An 18,310-nucleotide genomic window follows, 5' to 3' on the forward strand; every position below is an offset into this window, starting at 1 on the left:
ACTTTAAGAATAGCAGCCACATGCCACATGCCTTTAACTAAACCACTTTCAGTTCCCTGGGCCATTTCTCTGCAGCCCCAGAATTCACCAATGCTTCACCCTTACCTTGGGGCTCATATAAGTTCATGCCTAGCAGCCAGCCAGGAGCTCTTCCTCACTACCCCAGTCCCTGCCAGCATGGAGCTGTCCACGGTGCTGCAGTTCCCTTTGGACAGCCTGAAGCACCATCTGTACTCCTCTAACTACAGTAAGGAACTGACTGTTCCAGCCTCTGCAACCCCTTTTTATATAGCCTGCCTTCACTATATACTCCTTTCCTGCGATGGGTGTGGCAGAACCCTGCGGCCTCCAACAGAGGGTCTTTGGGCCTAGTCCACTTCATGAAAAGCACCCAGACATTTCGAGACTTAATCTGGTCACATTTTAGAGTTAGTAGTGTCTGAGAATTCCCAATTCTCAGAATCCCAATACTGTAGATCACATTGTATCCCAGAAACTAGAAATACAATCCTGAACACATGACAGAATAACTCAGTTACTGATTTTTTGGTAAATACATAACTCGGGATTTTCACCACACATTCTGTGGTTGCCATCAAGAAGTCAACATTTATCATGCAGAGGCATCTAAAGGAAAAATTGAGACAAGTATATGTTAGTGATTGTTGGCAACTGATTGTTTAATGGTGACTTCTATATTATATTGACATATTTCCTCAGTTAAACCCCCAAAACACTGTAGTTCTGCTAAAATGACAATAGTCATGTCAGAAAGACAAGGTGGTTGAGGTAATATGTTTTACTGGAACAACTTCTGTTGATGAGAAAGAGAAGCTTTCTGCTACACAGAGTTTTTCTTCAGGGCTGGGAAAGTTACTAAGGGTGTCACAGCTACATACAAGATGGACAGATAGAATATGTGCTAAACTTCTTGTGCTAAAACTAAGGGACCATTTAAGGTGAAGTGGCCCTTTAACACCCCTATAGTCATAGGACAAGAAAGGGAGTTAGTAGGTTACAGATTGTTGTAGTGAGCCATAAATACAGTGTATTTTTAAGACCATGATTTTTAATGACTAGCAAAATTATGAATTTTAACTCCCAGGCTCGTCTTTTGAAAGTGTTGTTCAGGTTTCCTTTGAGGATGAGGACTGATAGAACGGATATAAAGTGATGGCTTTGTGAAAAGCGTTCAGCCACTAGACCAGGGGTTGGCAACCTCTGGCATGTGACTCACCAGGATAAGAACCCTGGCGGGCCGGGCCAGTTTGTTTACCTGCCGCATTGGCAGACCGTGGTTCCCACTGGCTGCAGTCCGCCGTCCCAAGCCAATGGGGTGGCGGGAAGCCGCGGCCAGCACATCCCTCGCCCACGCCACTTCCTGCCACCCCATTGGCCTGAGATGGCAAACCACGGCCTGTGGGAGCGATGGTCCGCCAAACTGGCCTGGCCCGCCAGGGTGCTTACCCTGGTGAGCCGCATGCCAGAGGTTGCCGATCCCTGCACTAGACCCCTGCACTAGACACTGCAAGAACAACACATGCAAAACCAACATACATATCTCTCACAACACACTTTTCAAGATCCATGGCTCCTACACATGCCTATCACAACATGTTGTGTACCTCATCTAGTGCACTAAATGCCCAATAACAACTAGGTGGGTGAAACCAGACAATCACTATGCTCTTGAATGAACCGACACAGGAAAATGATAAAAGTCAAACACCCTATCACCTGTGGGTGAACAGTTTTCAGAAAGCCATCACTCTATATCTGACTTCTCTGTCCTCATCCCCAAAGGAAATGTGCTAATCTAATACTTCCAAAGATGAGCCTGGTAGCTTAAATTCCTATTTTGCTAGACACTAAAAATCATCATTTTAGTAAAAACCGTGTACTTATGGCTTATTACAGCAAACTAACTCACTAACCCCCACCTTTTTGTCCTGTTAATAGGACACTTCACTTTGAATGGTCCCTTAGAATATGTGCTAACTACTAAACCTTGTATTTAGCTGTGACACTCATTACTTTCCCAGTCCCGAAGAATAACTCTGTGTAGCTGAAAAGCTTGTCTCTCTCACCAACAGAAGTATAAAAGCACCAATAAAAGCACCTTGTCTCTCTAAAATCTTGAGACTGACACAACTACAACAATACTGCATACAATAGTAATGTCACTATGTTTGGGGTTTCTTGGATGTTGGCCTTCTTGAAAACATATGATTCTAAATATCCAGAATTTCAATTCCTGAATATATGTATCTTAATTTTAGGAATCATATTAAATTAAGAAATATCACCATTGTAGTATAATTAATACTATTAGAATAGATGGGCATTTAGGAGTAGATTTTACCGTTTTAGTCATGAAAAATTGAATCTACTCCTTTTCATTGCTAATGCTCTTAGGTACCAAAAGGTTTTCTATTTCATGACTTTAAAATGGTAAAAAGCCCAGATTATTAACATAAGAATGCATTCAAATGGCTTTGTAGTGAAATAAATTCCTGTCCTGTACACCTGGCTAATTAGAAGAAGGGTTACTAATTTATAGTTATTTTTAACTGGGTGCTAGAATATAATAATGCTTCTGAGCCAAAGAATTTACCAAAGAAGTGACTCTTAAAATGTACAAAGTAAACTTATTATCAGGGTTAATCTGACACATTTCACTCTCATAAAAACAACTAATTATATAACCTGAAATTTTAAAAGCTGTATACAACCAAAATACTGTGATTACAATGTTGTGAAGAATAAAAAATGTTGGTATAGGCACCAAACAGGTTAAATAGTCACCATGTATTCTAATAGCAACAGCAAAGCAAAGATTCATAACCTTTAGGATTTTCCAGCTCTTTTTGCATTAATTTCTTGGCACTGGTCTGTAAACCTTTCATTATAGAAACAACCTAAGCACCTAGCTGTGAAATCCTATATATCTGCCAATCAGTGAAGTTGTTTTGGAACTGTCAGCACTATTCACTGTACATAAAGAGACTTACAGCTAGGGATGAAAGAATAAACAAAATCAATAATTGTACTTTTTTTTTTTACTAATGGGAACAGATATTGGAATGCAGGTTGAGCAATTAATCTATTGAAGTCAAGAGCACAAGTTAATTGAATTACCCAGGGATTGTGCCATGTGTTATTCTGGAAACTAAGGACAGCATAGTAGTATGGTACTCTATTTACCTTTTAAAAACAACAGACTTATTATGGTATCATCAGTCTCTGTGCAAGCTTAAGTTTTGTTTTTGTTTAATACAATCCATAAAAATGGTAAAATCGCACACCTCTACAGTTTTGTTATAGGCATATTGATCCCAGGAGATTTGAGACACAGAGAGGGTGAATTTACATATTTTATTGGACTAATTTCTGTTTGTGAAAGAGACAAGCTTTCACGCTGACTCTTTCCCTACCAGAAGTTGATCCAATAAAAGATATCACCGCACCCACCTTGTCTCTCGAATAGCACTTAGAAATTCTTCATTTTAGTATGTGTACAATTAGATTTTGTAAGATCATCATGTTCAAAACCCCAGATTTAACAATTTTGTTCAGTACCGAAGATTTTCTTTAAGAATATTACTAGTACTTGTACAAAATTTACAACATTTAGGAACACATCCTGTAGTCTTAAGGTGATTTCAACACTCAGAGTGAAATCATGGCTCTGCTGAAGTCAATGGGAACTGTCATTTATTTCAATGAGAGGATTTTTGACTGCATGCAATAATAGTTTTATCTAGAAAAAACCCCAGGATAAACATCTTTAAAGAAAGAAAATAGGAAAGATGGCTCTTAGGGTCATTCCAAAAGTACAAAAGAAAGAGGAAATTGACCAGATCTCACCAGCCAAGAAGGCTGCTGAGTACCAGGGGCGGCTCTAGGAATCTCACTGCCCCAAGCACGGCGGCACACCGCGGGGGGGGAGGGGCGCTCTGGTGGTCGCCGGTCCCGCGGCTCCGGTGGACCTCCTGAAGACGTGCCTGCGGAGGGTGCACTGGTCCCGCGGCTCCGGTGGATCTCCCGCATGACCAGTGGACCCTCCACAGGCATGCCTGCGGAAGGTCTACCGGAGCCGCCTGCCGCCCTCCCGGCGACAGGCAGAGCGCCCCCTGCGGCATGCCGCCCCAAGCACGCGCTTGGCGCGCTGGGGTCTGGAGCCGGCCCTGCTGAGTACTCAGCTGATGTTGAGTCAGCATAGCTGTCTCCCACAGTGCCCTCCAGCCATGGCAAGGCATAAGGTAGTGGGAGAGCATGTGGCCTGAGTGCTATAGCACTCCAGCCATTTTCAGCTGGCGGATATCCCCATGTTACTAGATGATTCAATTTCGAGCAGCCATTCATGCTGGGAAAATGGTCTCATTTCTGCTAATTCACGTAACTTAGTGAAATTTGTAATTAAAAACAGGACAATTTTCAAGATCACAAAAAATACAAATGATATAAATTGAATTTAAGTATGAACATATTTTTGCCCCTCTAATTGTGATTTATGAACAAAGTTAGTGAAAACCGGGTCAGGTAAAAGCCAGGACTGGAAAAACCCTCAATCTCACTTATTTTGCATTTTCTAAAATCTATACAATGTATAGTTCTAATTTCTGCTTGACCTGAGTCATTAGCTTTATTCAGCAGAAACATTTTCTATAAACATATATACTTTGATTTGATTAATGTAGGATTTAAGTATCTGAATATAGCAGTATTTGTGATATTTAATATCATTTTGTAGTTTTCAACAACAAAATATCAGCCAAACACTTTGGTCTCTTGCCTTTTAAATTGATTCTCTCTTCATGGATGAAAGTACATGCACATCCCAGATCTCATTTTCTCCTGCTCACACCATTTGCTCCTTCCCACCTCTAACTACTCCTTTTGCTTCTTTATTGCTCTTTGTGCATTCTAAAATGCCACCCCTTACATTTCAAATAGTTCCCTACAACAGCTGGTTGAATTTTTTTTTGATGGAACAGTTTTCCATTCCAAAAATGCATTTTCATCTAAATAAAAACATTTTGCAGGAATGGTCAACACAAAATGTTTATACCTGGCCCCATCAAAACTGGCATGTTCCTTCTAAACATTTTGATTGAAAATTTAAAAAAACAGAATATTGTTCTGTACATTTTTTGACCAACCCTAGTCCAATTTGGAATGAGAACAAATTTCAACATTTCAGAATTTCTGATAAATTCAGGTTTCTGACCAGCTTTATTCCCTACTTTTAATTCTTCAGTGGTCTTGTCTGACCTCTTCCTGTTTCCTCCATAAAATATATTTTTCCATGAATGTCATGCTTATTTTTCCTCACTAGTAATCTCCGTCACTTTTCTTCCCTGAACTGTTTTACTGTGCTCATCTATCTCAGGCCCCCAATCGTGCAAAGGGACTCACCCATGTGGGCCCTTAACTCCATGTGGAATCCCACTGAAGTCAGATCGGACTTGTGCAACATGCGTATGGGCCCAGTATTTTAGATTCTTTGGGGAAGACAATGTGTCTTACTCTGTAGAAGGCTGTGTAAATTAAGAACTCTAGCTAATCTAAAATACATTCAAATAAGTTCTAAGAGATTATTAGCATTTTTAAATATACATGCGGCATAACCTACCTTTAATAATGACTCCAGTACTCTTCTTGCTAAAACTTAAGATATTTTAAAGTCAGTAACAATCAGATATTGACTTTAGGATAAAGCTTTCATTCATTAAAAAAATGTTAATGATTTGGTTAAATGAGAGCTCAAGGAAAACATTGCCATTGTGGAGAAGCTAAATTAATTGTTTGCATTGGTCTTCACTATAGAGGATATAGGGGAAATCCCCACACCCAAGCCATTCTGTGGCAAATCTGAGTAACTGTCCCAGATTGAGGTGCCAATAGAGGAGATTTTGGAACAAAATGGATAAATTAAACAGTAATAATGCACCAAGACCAGATAGTATTCACACAAAAGTTCTCAAGGAATTCAAATATGAAATTACAGAACTACTAACTGTGATATGTGATCTATCACTTAATTCAGCCTATGCACCAGATGACTTGAGGGTAGATAAAGTAACAGTTATTTTTTAAAAAGGCTCTTGACACAGTCCTGGCAATTACGGGCCAGTAAGCCTAACTTTAGTACCAGGCAAATGAGTTGAAACTATAGAATTACAGAACATTAGGGTTGGAAGAGACTTCAGGAGGTCATCTAGTCCAAGCCCCTGCTCAAAGCAGGACCAATCCCAACTAAATCATCACAACCAGGGTTTTGTCAAGCCAGGCCTTAAAAACCTCTAAGGATGGAGATAATAAAGAACAGAATTATCAGACACATAGATGAACATGATATGTTGGAGAAGACTCAACACAGCTTTTGTAAAAGGAAATCATGCCTCACTTATTTATAAGAATTCTTTGAGAGTGTCAACAAGCATGTGTGCTTGCAGAAAGCCTTTGATAAGTTCCCTCACCAAAGGCTGTTAACCAAACTAAACAATCATGCTATAAGAGAAAAGGTCCTCATGGATCAGTAACTGATTAAAAGACAGAAAATAAAGGGTAGGAGTAAATTGACATGTTTTTACATTAGAGAGAGGTAAATAGTGGGGTCCACCAAGGATCTGTACTGGGACTTGTGCTGTTCAACATTCTGGAAAAGGGAATGAACACTGAAGTGGCAAGAGTTGCAGATAATACAAAAATTACTCAAAATTGCAATCTGCTTTGGACTTAACTAAGAGTTACAAAGGGTTCTCACAAAACTGGCTGAGTGAGCAACAAAATGGCAGATGAAATTCAATGCTGGTAAGTGTAAAGTAATGCATATTGGAAAAAAATAATTCCAACCATACATACAAAACAAAGGGATCTAAATTAGCTGTTTCTACTCAAGAAAGATCTTGAAGTCATTGTGGATAGTTCTCTGAAAACATCCACTCGTGCAGCAGCAGTCAAAAAAGCTAACCAAAATGTTAGGAACCATTAGAAAATATCATAATTCCACTATATAAATCCACGCAACCCCCATGCCTTGAATACTGCATGGTTGCCCTATAAAAAAAGTATGGTTGCCCTATAAAAAAAAGATATATTAGAATTGGAAAAAGGTACAGAAAAGGGCAACAAAAATGAGTAGGGATATGGAACAGTTTCCATAGTATAAGAGATTTAAAAAGCTGGGACTGTTAGAAAAGAGACAACTAAAGGGGGAATATGATAGAGGTCTATAAAATTATGAATGGTGTGGAGAAAGTGAATAAAAGTATTATTTACCCCCTTCACATACACAAGATCTAGGGGTCACCCCAAAAAATTAATAGGCAGCAGGTTTAAAACAAACAAAAGGAAGTACTTCTTCACACAATGCACTGTCAACCTATGGAACTCGTTGCCATGCGAAGTTGTGAAGGCCAAAAGTATAAATGGGTTCTAAAAGAATGTAGATAAGTACAGAGAGGATAGGTCTATCAATGGCTAGTAGTCAACTCCATGTCTGGGCATCCCTAAACCTCTAACTGCCAGAATCATCTGGCACTAACCAGTGTCAGAGACAGGATACTGGGCTATATGGACAACTGATCTCACTCAGTATTGCCACTCTTAGCTGACTTTTTGGAAAAAGTACATCTCTGTTGAAGAGCATTTTTATAAAATGAATGTAAACTGATATTTTCTTAACAATTAACTCTCAAAAAACAGCACAAACAGGTACAATATCTTTTTACTGCTAACAGTTTAATGATTAAGGGACTAAATGCCCTGGAGAATTGTTAATGGAACATGCAGAATCTTGTACCTATGCTCCATTTTTGCCTTTGGTATCTATTACTACCCTCTTTCTGAATGTGGGAAAAGATGAAAATCAAGGGTTATCTTGTGTTAATGTGTTTACTCAGGCAAGTAGTCTTGTTCAAGACAATGGAACTACTTGTCTGAGTAAGTGGAAGTCAATCTGATCCTACGTGATTGGTGTGACTTGGCCAGTGGGTCTACTGGATTAAAGATAGTGATGGGAATTAGGAGACATGGATTCTATTCCTCTCTAATAATTAGTGATTTTCTGTGAGATTCTCTAAGCATCCATATTCCTATCAGTAAAACAGAGCTAACAATGTTTATCATCATCATAGGGTATTAATAGCCCTAAGTGCATTCTGTTGTGAAGTGCTACATACATTAGAGCAGGGGTCGGCAACTTTTCAGAAGTGGTGTGCTGAGTCTTAATTTATTCACTCTAATTTAAAGTTTCATGTGCCAGTAATACATTTTAACGTTTTTAGAAGGTCTCTTTCTATAAGTCTATAATGCATAACTAAACTATTGTTGTATAGTTTTTAAGGTTTTTTACATGTTTAAGCTTCATTTAAAATTAAATTAAAATGCAGAGCCCCCTGGACTGGTGGCCAGGACCCAGGCAGCGTGAGTGCCACTGAAAATCAGCTCATGTGCTGCCATAGGATGCCTACCCCTGCATTAGAGCTACTCATGGCAAAGAATAGAATAGAATTTGGAAGTATCAGGCTCCCACCAGTGTGTTCATTCTTCTAGAATGTGATTTTTCAAAGGAGCCCAAGGGAGTTTGGTACCCAATTCCCTTAAAAAATCCCTGTAACAGAGTGTTACCTCCACTTCATCAAGACTTCTAAAATCATTTACATTATGAGTAAAAGTATACATGAAACAGTTTCCATTTCATTGCAAACTTAAAAGCCACTCAGTTCCATTAAAAAACAATTCCTGACATATTTTCCCTAAATAAAAGTAAAATAAAATAATCTATTTGCCATACATTTATGGCAATCTACTTCTGTCCTTTAATTAATTTCAGAAATTTATATTAAAATGAATTATGAATTCTTCAGCTTTAATTATTCTGCGAGAAGGAGCATCTGATGTATTCTCATTAATTTTAATAACCTCAATATATATATTTATGGAAGCATCAGATGTTTTACTATGCTTATCATTCCTGGCAAACTTCGAAGAGTATACTGGGGTACAGACACACAGTACATAAAAAGAAAAAAAATCACACAAGAGACAGCGCTTGAGCAGAAGGGCCGTCTGAGAGAGAAACAGGAAGCCAGTGATGATCAGCTCACCTACTTTTTCTATTGTGGCTTGCAGATGAGATAATATCACCTCACGAGCAATGCTATGTAAGGTAGCTAAGAGACTGAGTAATTTCAATTTGCCCACCTTGTGTCACCCATTACCATGTGGTCACCAATCAATGCAACCAGAGAAGTTTCAGTGGCACATGCAGTTCAGTACGCAGACTGACAAGGATCCAAGAGATGTGAAGCATCTAGCTATTCTGTTGTCTCACCACAACTTGCTCAAGAATGGAAGATGGATACTGGAGGACAGCTGGCCAGATTGTATAGTGTTTGCTTTTGGTTTTAATGATGGGTAATGAGTTTCTTCATGAAAGCTGGCAACCTGCCATCCCTTACACAGGCACTGAAAGTTTTCACCACTAATGGACACAGTCCTTCCTCACTGGCCTTCACTCAATCTGACAGACATGTGATCAAGACACAAGTTGTGACAGGAAGCAATACCAACACTTCTGGTAGCATAGTGAGCAATAGTAGCATAAACTCTAATTAAGACAATTTTGCCTTTGTCCCTTTTAGCTATTACCCTGCAAGCACACCACAGACAGTTCCTTTTCAATCCACTTGATTTTATCTGGAAAGTAACGATTACTTGCACCAGGAGAAACATCAACCACTGAGTAAAGACAGCTTGGATTAACCCGGTTGTTCAATACGCACATTTTATTACTTGGGCATGTACATATATTTATATGTACAATATTAGTCTAGCATTTATAACAATTTTAAAATCTGTTAATTTATATTGTACCTATACTGTACACCTAGCCACAGGCAAGTAGAAAGTTTGATCAGGAGAGCCTTTAGTTTCCACATAATTTTTCTGAGGTATGCTTCTCCCCTCCCCCCAAATCTTTTCTTTAGACCAACCTGTCTGAACATTTCTGGAACTGTAACATTATGTTTTCCATCAATGCCAGATCGTTTAAAGCCCCAGTGGCTCCTTTTACAAAGGCTTCTTCTAGCTGTGGAATCCTTCAAAAGCTTCACAGCACAGTGGGCCAGTGGCTACCTTACAAGGGCTCACCACACTTGTAGTAATTATCTTAATCTCTCTCCTCTGCTATCCCTACAGGAATAGCTACACAAAGGAGGGATGCCTCTCACAAAGATTGACACTGTATAGCCATTCTGTTTTCTCTGAAGTTTTTCTGATTAATGGAGTTTGTAAGTATTGTAGGTGATACCACATTTAAGCTGTGGAATCTGCATATAATGTAGTTGCAATAATAACTCATGTATGCTATTGTATGGCAAACAGTCCCCCATCCCCACCCCTGAAAACTTGAAATGTAAAAATAATCATCATTTTGGACTGTTTTGTAATACTGGTATATGGTGTATGTACAGTAGGATATATATAGCCATATGGTGACCGTTAAGTACAGTAGTAGACAGAAACTTTCATTTTCTTCCTTCTTGTAATCCTCCTCAAATTGTTCCTCTCTGATGTTAGCATTCTAGCTTCTAGGAAACTCTCTCATACTATAGATTGATTCTGCACTTGTTACATGATGTCATGTGATATGCACACCCTGTCCTCCTTTGGGGCGTGGCACGATTGTAATACCACCGCTGTTACACAGTCTTCCTGATAGTCTTCAGGCTGAAAGTGGGATGGCACAAAGGCCGGGGACAATATGGCAGTCCTTGGGGTCAGGGCAGTGTGGCCTAATGGCCAGAGTCAATTACAGCAGCCCTTGTGGTCAGGACAGTGCAGCCTAGCAGCCAGTACCCAGGGGGTCACCACCAGCCCACCCGATTCCATCGGACCCCAACCCAGGGCCCTAACAGTAGTGGAGTGGTCCACCACTAGGTCAACAGGGAATCCCACCAAAACACACTGACCTCACTTGGGTGGGAGACACCACTTGCTCATCCTCCCTGGGCATTTCCTACTGTGTTTCCAGAAGCTGCAGTCCATGGGGCATTGGGCTCTCCAGGCTTCTCAGCACAGATGATTCACTGGGGCTCCACTGGCCACAGACCTCCAGTCCAATTATCAGGATCTCTGGCTCCTGGAGGCAAGGGCTGTGAAGGTTCTTCAGCTGAAGCCTCTGCCAAAGGTCCTTCCCTTCTGGTGATCAGCCTAGAATGAGCTGGGCTGCTCCCATTTATACTGAGGCAGCAGTTGGAGCATGCCTAGCATGGCCTGAGGGGCGGGACTTTGGCCACCCAGAGCATGAGGTTAACCCTCTCTTATCCAGTGTGTGGTATGCATACCCCATCACACATGTGTTAATATTAATGGGAGTAAAGTCTATATCAAGATTGCCCCAAAACTGATCAGCATAAAGTTTCAACAATTAATAACTAGGTTAGGTATAATCACTGTACATAGGTTACATTTAAAAATTAATTCAATCTACTGAGTTTACCCTTCTAATACAATTTTATGAAACATATGTCTTTTCTCACTGGCCTTCACTAGACTTGAGAGAGATGTATTTTCCGAGAAACTGAACTGTCAGCTATACATAACTAAGTGAAAGTTACCAATTCCTCTTATCAGAATGTTTTATTAAAGTCTGTATTTTTGTAGGGGGAGGGAAAGGGAGCAGAAGGCAGAGAGCGGTTAGAAGGAAACAGGGTTAGCCACAGCACATTATAATGACATCTAACAAGGAAATTTCAATTGGCTTTGAAATTCTGATTTACACAAACAGTAATTTGATTTCTATATTAAAATATTCAACAGTTAATTTCACTGCCATAGTTAAAAGTTCTCTAACTTTTCATAATTAGACAGCTAGCTCCTATGTTCCGCTGTGTTAGTTTAGTGATTTGACTAAGTGATGATTTCATTCTAATATTGCCATTAATTTGTCACCTTATTTTGACCTCAATTTGATAATTGTATTGTTTAACCCTTAGCTAACTTAGCATGTTATAGCAGTTTAGATTTAATAAAAATATATAAAAATTCTCTTGTCATATTTCTTTCAATAAACAAGTCAGTCAAGAACCATTGAGAGTCTTTCATGGATATCAGTCAATCCACCTAGAAGCCTCATTTTCCAGCTCTAAATTAATAGTTCATTTCTCGTACCTAAATAGTTTGAGACATGCTTAAGAGATCACCTCTCTCTGCATACTATATTGCCACAAAAGAGACCTTTGAGCTGGGACAGCCTCAGTATATATGAGAGGAAAGTTACTGACACTATTTTCCATGAGAGGTCCTGGTCTTTGGAATTCAATGTCCTTCTTTTGGTCCAGAATTGTCCCTTTGTTGACCTTTAGAGCAGTGGTTCTCAAACTTGGGATGCCACTTGTTCAGGGAAAGCCCCTGGTGGGCCGGGCCAGTTTGTTTACCTGCTGTGTCCACAGGTTCGGCAGATCGCTGCTCCCACTGGCCGCAGTTTGCCGCTCCAAGCCTATGGGGGCTCCGGGAAGCGGCGTGGAATGAGGGATGTGTTGGCCACCACTTCCAGCAGCCCCCATTGGCCTGGAGCGGCGAACCTTCAAATGTAGACATCCCCCCTCAGTGATCACTGTTCATTCTGTGCACTTAATTGAGGTGTGGGCTTGAAGAAAAAAAATGTGACCATGGTATAAAGACTATCATAATGAATACACACACAGGGGCTAAATTAAGCTTTAATCGACTTTAATTCTCGTTTTCCCAAAATTCTGAGTGTTTGATGTTGCAAACTTAATAAAGTTCTTTTAATTTTCTTCTTAAAATGGAATTTAACTATATAGAATAAGTTATTGCAATATAAGTTTTGCTCAGGTGCCGGCAATCCAAACTTATTTTCTAATATTTTATGTAAACTTACTGAAGTTGGAAAGCTGAAGTCATAATGTACAATACAGTGCTCAGCATTACAATGTCAGCATGAACTGCTTGTAAAGTAATAGATGTTACCCTGGTCTTAACATGAAATTCATTCATTTATTGCCCTACATAGATGTCAACATTTTAATGCAGAGCGCTGCACATATTTTCAGTTACTGCATTGAAACGTATTCATGTATTTTACTGTGAAGCAAACAATAGTAATAAATATTTAGAAACATAGCCAAAGACAACATAACAATAAACTAACATAATGGGCCCGTTTTGCCAAACCAATACCTACGCTGTGTTGTTTATTCATAACCCCATGGCCAAAAGTTTCTAGACAGTATGCAGGTGATGGTGGCTTCTGCATTTGGTTTCAATTCAAATGTCTTAAATAAAGTGGTATGAATTTCTGAAGGTCCCAACCTATACCTGTTCAAGCCACCAATCGGTCCCTTGAGGCAATTCTAACACCAGACTCAAAAGAATGTGAATATGGAGTAGCTGCAAGAGCGAATACAAGAGAGGACTTGTAAAAAGGCAACCACCCACATTACTTATAATTTTCAATATTGTTATGTTTGTTCACTGGATTTTGGATATGTTTTTCTAAAAGCTTTTTCTGAGATGATGTGTCATTTTCTGCCCCTTAATTTTCATTGTGTTCATTCTCCCGTAAGAAAAATACACATGCAACTAACAGGAGCTGTTCATTACTCAGGCTAAGATGACAGTTGTGCTGTAAAAGAGGGTTGAAAGAGGCATTTCAAAAACTGCAGTACCATCATCAGCTTCTGCAGTGGGTGTGCGTGACAGACATCTACTGACTGACTAGTCTCAAAGCACACACACACACACCCTTTTGCTGCTTTTTATACTACTAGGTTTATTTATATAATTTAAGGAAGATTTTCCCTAATCCTTCGCTTTTGTTTCTTCACCTTAGGCCTGATTCAAAGCCCGTTATAGTCAATGGAATGACTCCCATTGACATTAGTGGTCTTTGGATCATGCCCCTTACACAAGTAAAGGAGAAGGCATTTTCCACTGTATATATTCCTCAACACCATGAATATTCTGATCTGACTTTGCACCTCTACTGTGAAGGAGTTGCTTATATATGCAAGTGGCATTGTTAGTAGCCACAAACTCTTTTTCACCCTTAACAAGATTATGTTTCACGCTCATATGTTTCTGCATTTTGCTTTTACATATTGACCCTGAAAATCAGGAAGCAACAGTGGTGTTAGATGGAGTCTCATCAAAGAGGAGACAGATGGAATTGGTAACATATTTACTAATCACCATGTCAACATAAAGACAAACGGATAGTACTACACTTAGGAAGGAAAAAAAATCAAATGCACAATTACAAAATAAGGAATAACTGGCTAGACAGTAGTGCTTCTGAAATGGATTGCCAGGGGCGGGGGGGCATTATAGTGGATCGCAAATTGAGCATAAGCCAACATGATGCAGTTGTGAAAAGGTAAATATTCTGGGATGTATTATCATTCTGGGTATATTACACAGGAATGTCATATGTAAGACACAGGACATAATTGTCCTGCTCTACTCGGCATTGGTAAGGCCTCAGCTGGAGTACTGTATCCCGTTCTGGAGTGCCACACATTAAGAAAGCTGTGGACAAATTGGAGAGAGTCCCTTGGAGAGCAACAAAAAGATTTAGAAAAACCTGACCTAGGAGGAAAAGTTTTTTTTTTTAAAACTGAGCATGTTTAGCTTGAGAAAAGACAATTGAGGGAGGACCTGATAATATGTAACTTCAAATATGTTCTGTCCTCTTATAAAGAGTAGAGTGATCAATTGTTCTCCATCATTACTAAAGGTAGGGACGGGAATTTGTAAATAGCCCCCACTTCAGACTCACAGTCCCCTCTCCTCCCCAAACAGGCACAAGGCAGAAATCCATATGCTGCTTGCACCGCTGAGCGCCAAAATACATGTCATTTTTTCTGAGATAATTTCTAGCCATAAGGAAGTTATTTAGAGCAATTGCATCCCCAGTGCCTTAAGGCTAAGCATCTTTCTCCTGTAGGAAATGCTATCTAATTTCACTAGCAAATAAGCAGCACTTTCAAATTGAATTCCTTGTGATAGTAACATGTGATGGCATTTAGTGATGTTTATTTCTTTGGGTTTATTACTGTTACAAGTACAGTGATATCAGGGCAAGAAACCACCATTATTATACAACCTCCTGTCTTTAGATTACCCAGAAGGAAATATGATCAGGCTTTATGCTCCCCTTTCCCCCCTTTGGGTGCAGTGAAGAGTATTCATTGGGGAATGGTAAGACTCCTCCAAATATTAGACTATTCTGAGTTTTTCTAGTGGGCCATAACATCCCCTGGGACCCTCAGAATTAGGGGAAAGGTGGTTTAGAGCTAGCTTCTCCTGGCCTGCTGGGCCTGCGTCAATCATAAACTTTGTATGTACCCTAATACCACAATATTAGAATGATTAGATCTCTGAAAAAAAGTAATCCAAGGCTCTATGCCAGCATCTACAGGTAGTGGCCTAGTATTAGAGATAAGCCCCCAAATCTGATCCAAATGCTCTTAATTAGAACAAAACAGCTGATCAGCTGGGGGAAAAAGTCTTCAGAAACATTCATTTACAGTGGTTGCCATTAACAAAAAGTCAGTATTCACCAACAGTTCTTCACAATGGTATCTGAGGCATCTCAGTTATTCTCTTGAGTAGACAGTCTTGCATACTGCTGTCCAGTACCCATAGGCAAAAGATGATTTTAAAGTCTACTGCCTTACTGTACGTCTTCAATTGCAGTGAAAATGAGTGTATGATAGATTGATTATTCCAGACAAAGTGCAGAAGAGTTCTCATGGGTATTAGGTATCATTACACCAGAAAACTAAGCAACATTTTTTTTTAAGATGAACCTGCAAGATGGAACATAGTAATGAGCACACAGCTGAACTTATGAATATGATCAGTGGTTTACTAGAAAGCATGTTCACAGGCAATAGTAGCCCAGCAATGAACTTATTCTACTGGCGTATAAGCACCATGACAGTTTGCTGTGTCTACTATTCCTTGTCACCATTTCATACAATGTTGCTTGCTCTGAACTAATTGCACATTTAAAGTAAACAAAAACCTGGTGTTGCCTTATTCTATATTTCATACCTTTCTAACTCTACAGTATTAGCAAGGAAGGAAAAGTAGGATTGCAGCAAATGCAGATGATCCTTAGGATTTAGGAAAAGTGCTGTCATTGTCCTATTCCTCTCTCTTGTTCTCTCTCTCCCCGTCTCCCTCCCACCTTTCCCCAACTCTGCTCCCTCCATTTTGTTCCTAGTAGCTTCTTTGATTCTGTTGGCTTTTGCCATTGGAGCTATTTATTCCATTCTAAATGTCATTTCAAGTGTTTTCAGGAAGTGTTCTCTTCCGTTTATCTCTCCAGTAATATTTGTGTGACAGATGGTGCAAATGACCAACGTATAGAGAGTTGCTGGACTAATGTAAAATGATACTGCTGACATATTGATATTTCATCAACTGGCAACAATGTATGGTTAGTGAGAATAAATAAGTGTGAAAATAAAAATTGCTGTGCCCAGATTTCCCTGAGCCTTTTAGACAGAATCTGAAAAGCGAATTCTTTCCTCCCCCTCTCCTAGTCACCCTTCCTTTAAAAAAAATAAATCTTCTTCATATACTATCTACCCGACTTTTGAAAACCCAGATCACACTCACTGTTTCCTTCTTCTCTTCTCTTCCTTTCTACTAGGAGCACAAATTCCTTAGTGGCTTACTGTTCCTAACTAACCTGCTATTTAGATTCTTTATTTTTTGGAACAAAAGGAGACTAGTTACGTTCCACATATAAAACCAATGAACATATTGCCTCAGTTTCCCCACAGTGGCTTATTTTCCCTCTGGTTGGTTGGGTTGTTTGAATGATTTGGCTCTCCAACCACATTAAAAATTCACTTTCCTGGCGTAACATTTCTGGGCCAGTCTTTTTCCCAGAATCCATACGGTCTTCCTCCATGATGCAGAGGAGCAAAAAGTGGGCCTTCCTCCTACTGTCTCAGGCAGCCCTGACCTAGGAACACGAAATAAGAATGTGTATACACACATACTGGGCCTTTGAGCCCATATCACTTCTCTCATTCCAGGCTAAAATGTATTTTTCCTGTTTCCAACACAACTGTATGTCTTTACTTCTCATATATGGGTTCATTCCTGCTTATGCAAGTCTAATAACAATAGTAATTTACCCTCCATAAGCTAAACAATTCCTTTGTCTCCTGCTTTTTCAGGCCTCAGACAACTTACCTGCACCCTGAGGTTCCTCGACAGACTTCCTTCACTCTGACTCTTCCCCTGTTGTCTTGATGGGAAGCCCCACTCCAGGCCTTCCTTCATCCCTAGTTTCTTCTGTTACTGAGAAACAAGCCCTGTCTATTATCCTGCTGGTCCCTCCCACCCAGCAAGGTTTGTTCTCAGGCACATGCCTTGGCTGTGGACTGACCCACAAAATGCCATGCATGTAACAGGAGTGCTGATCTGTGCTTGCTCTTGAAAGGTCAGTGCACCCTACTAAGCCTTCCCAGACCATGGGTAATAAAGCATTAAGTAAGCAGCATCAGCAAAGGTAAAAATTTGCTCCTCAAACTGAAGAGCAGTTTGAACCTTTGAGCTCAAGGCCCAGACCAACCATCTCTTCTGTGATTTTTTCCTGTTTTCATTATGTTCCACAGTTCTGAGACTGAGTTCTTCTTCAGATCTATGGCAATTGCATCTAGAGCCAAGACACAAGTGTCAAGACTACTAAAGTTCCCCCAGAAAGATGTGAAAAATGGAACTAGGCTATGTCTAAATCTTGCAAATTCTTTTTGCGTAACATCTCTGTGGCTTTCCTGCACACCCACACAGCTAAAACGGTGTCTAGGCTCTCGTCATCTCACAACTTAATTACTGCTGCATCCTTTTCTCTGTCCTTGAAAAATGCAGTCGTGCCTCACTCCTATCCATTCAGAATGCTACTGCAAAGATCATTTCCTAGCCCTCACTTTCCATCCTTCCACATTAACCTTTGTGCTGTCTCCTGTGCTCCCTGTCATGCTTGGGAAGAGTTCCAATGGTTTCCTTTACTCTCCTGTCAGTCTGTCTGTATCCATCTGTTGTCTCTGGTTTTATACTTAGATTGTTCTAAGCTCTTTGCAGCAGGGACTTTGTATTCTGCGTTGGTATCTACCACAATGGGCTCCTTGTCCATGACTAAGGCTTCTAGGTGCTATGGTAATACAATAATAAACAATAATAATAATAATGAACTTGCAAGTGTTTTTTTCTGGAAGTGTATTTTATCTTGGTTGCATAAATTGTACAATGACATAAA

This window comes from Mauremys mutica, chromosome 2 (assembly GCF_020497125.1).
Source record: "Mauremys mutica isolate MM-2020 ecotype Southern chromosome 2, ASM2049712v1, whole genome shotgun sequence".
NCBI classification, from domain to species: Eukaryota; Metazoa; Chordata; order Testudines; family Geoemydidae; genus Mauremys; species Mauremys mutica.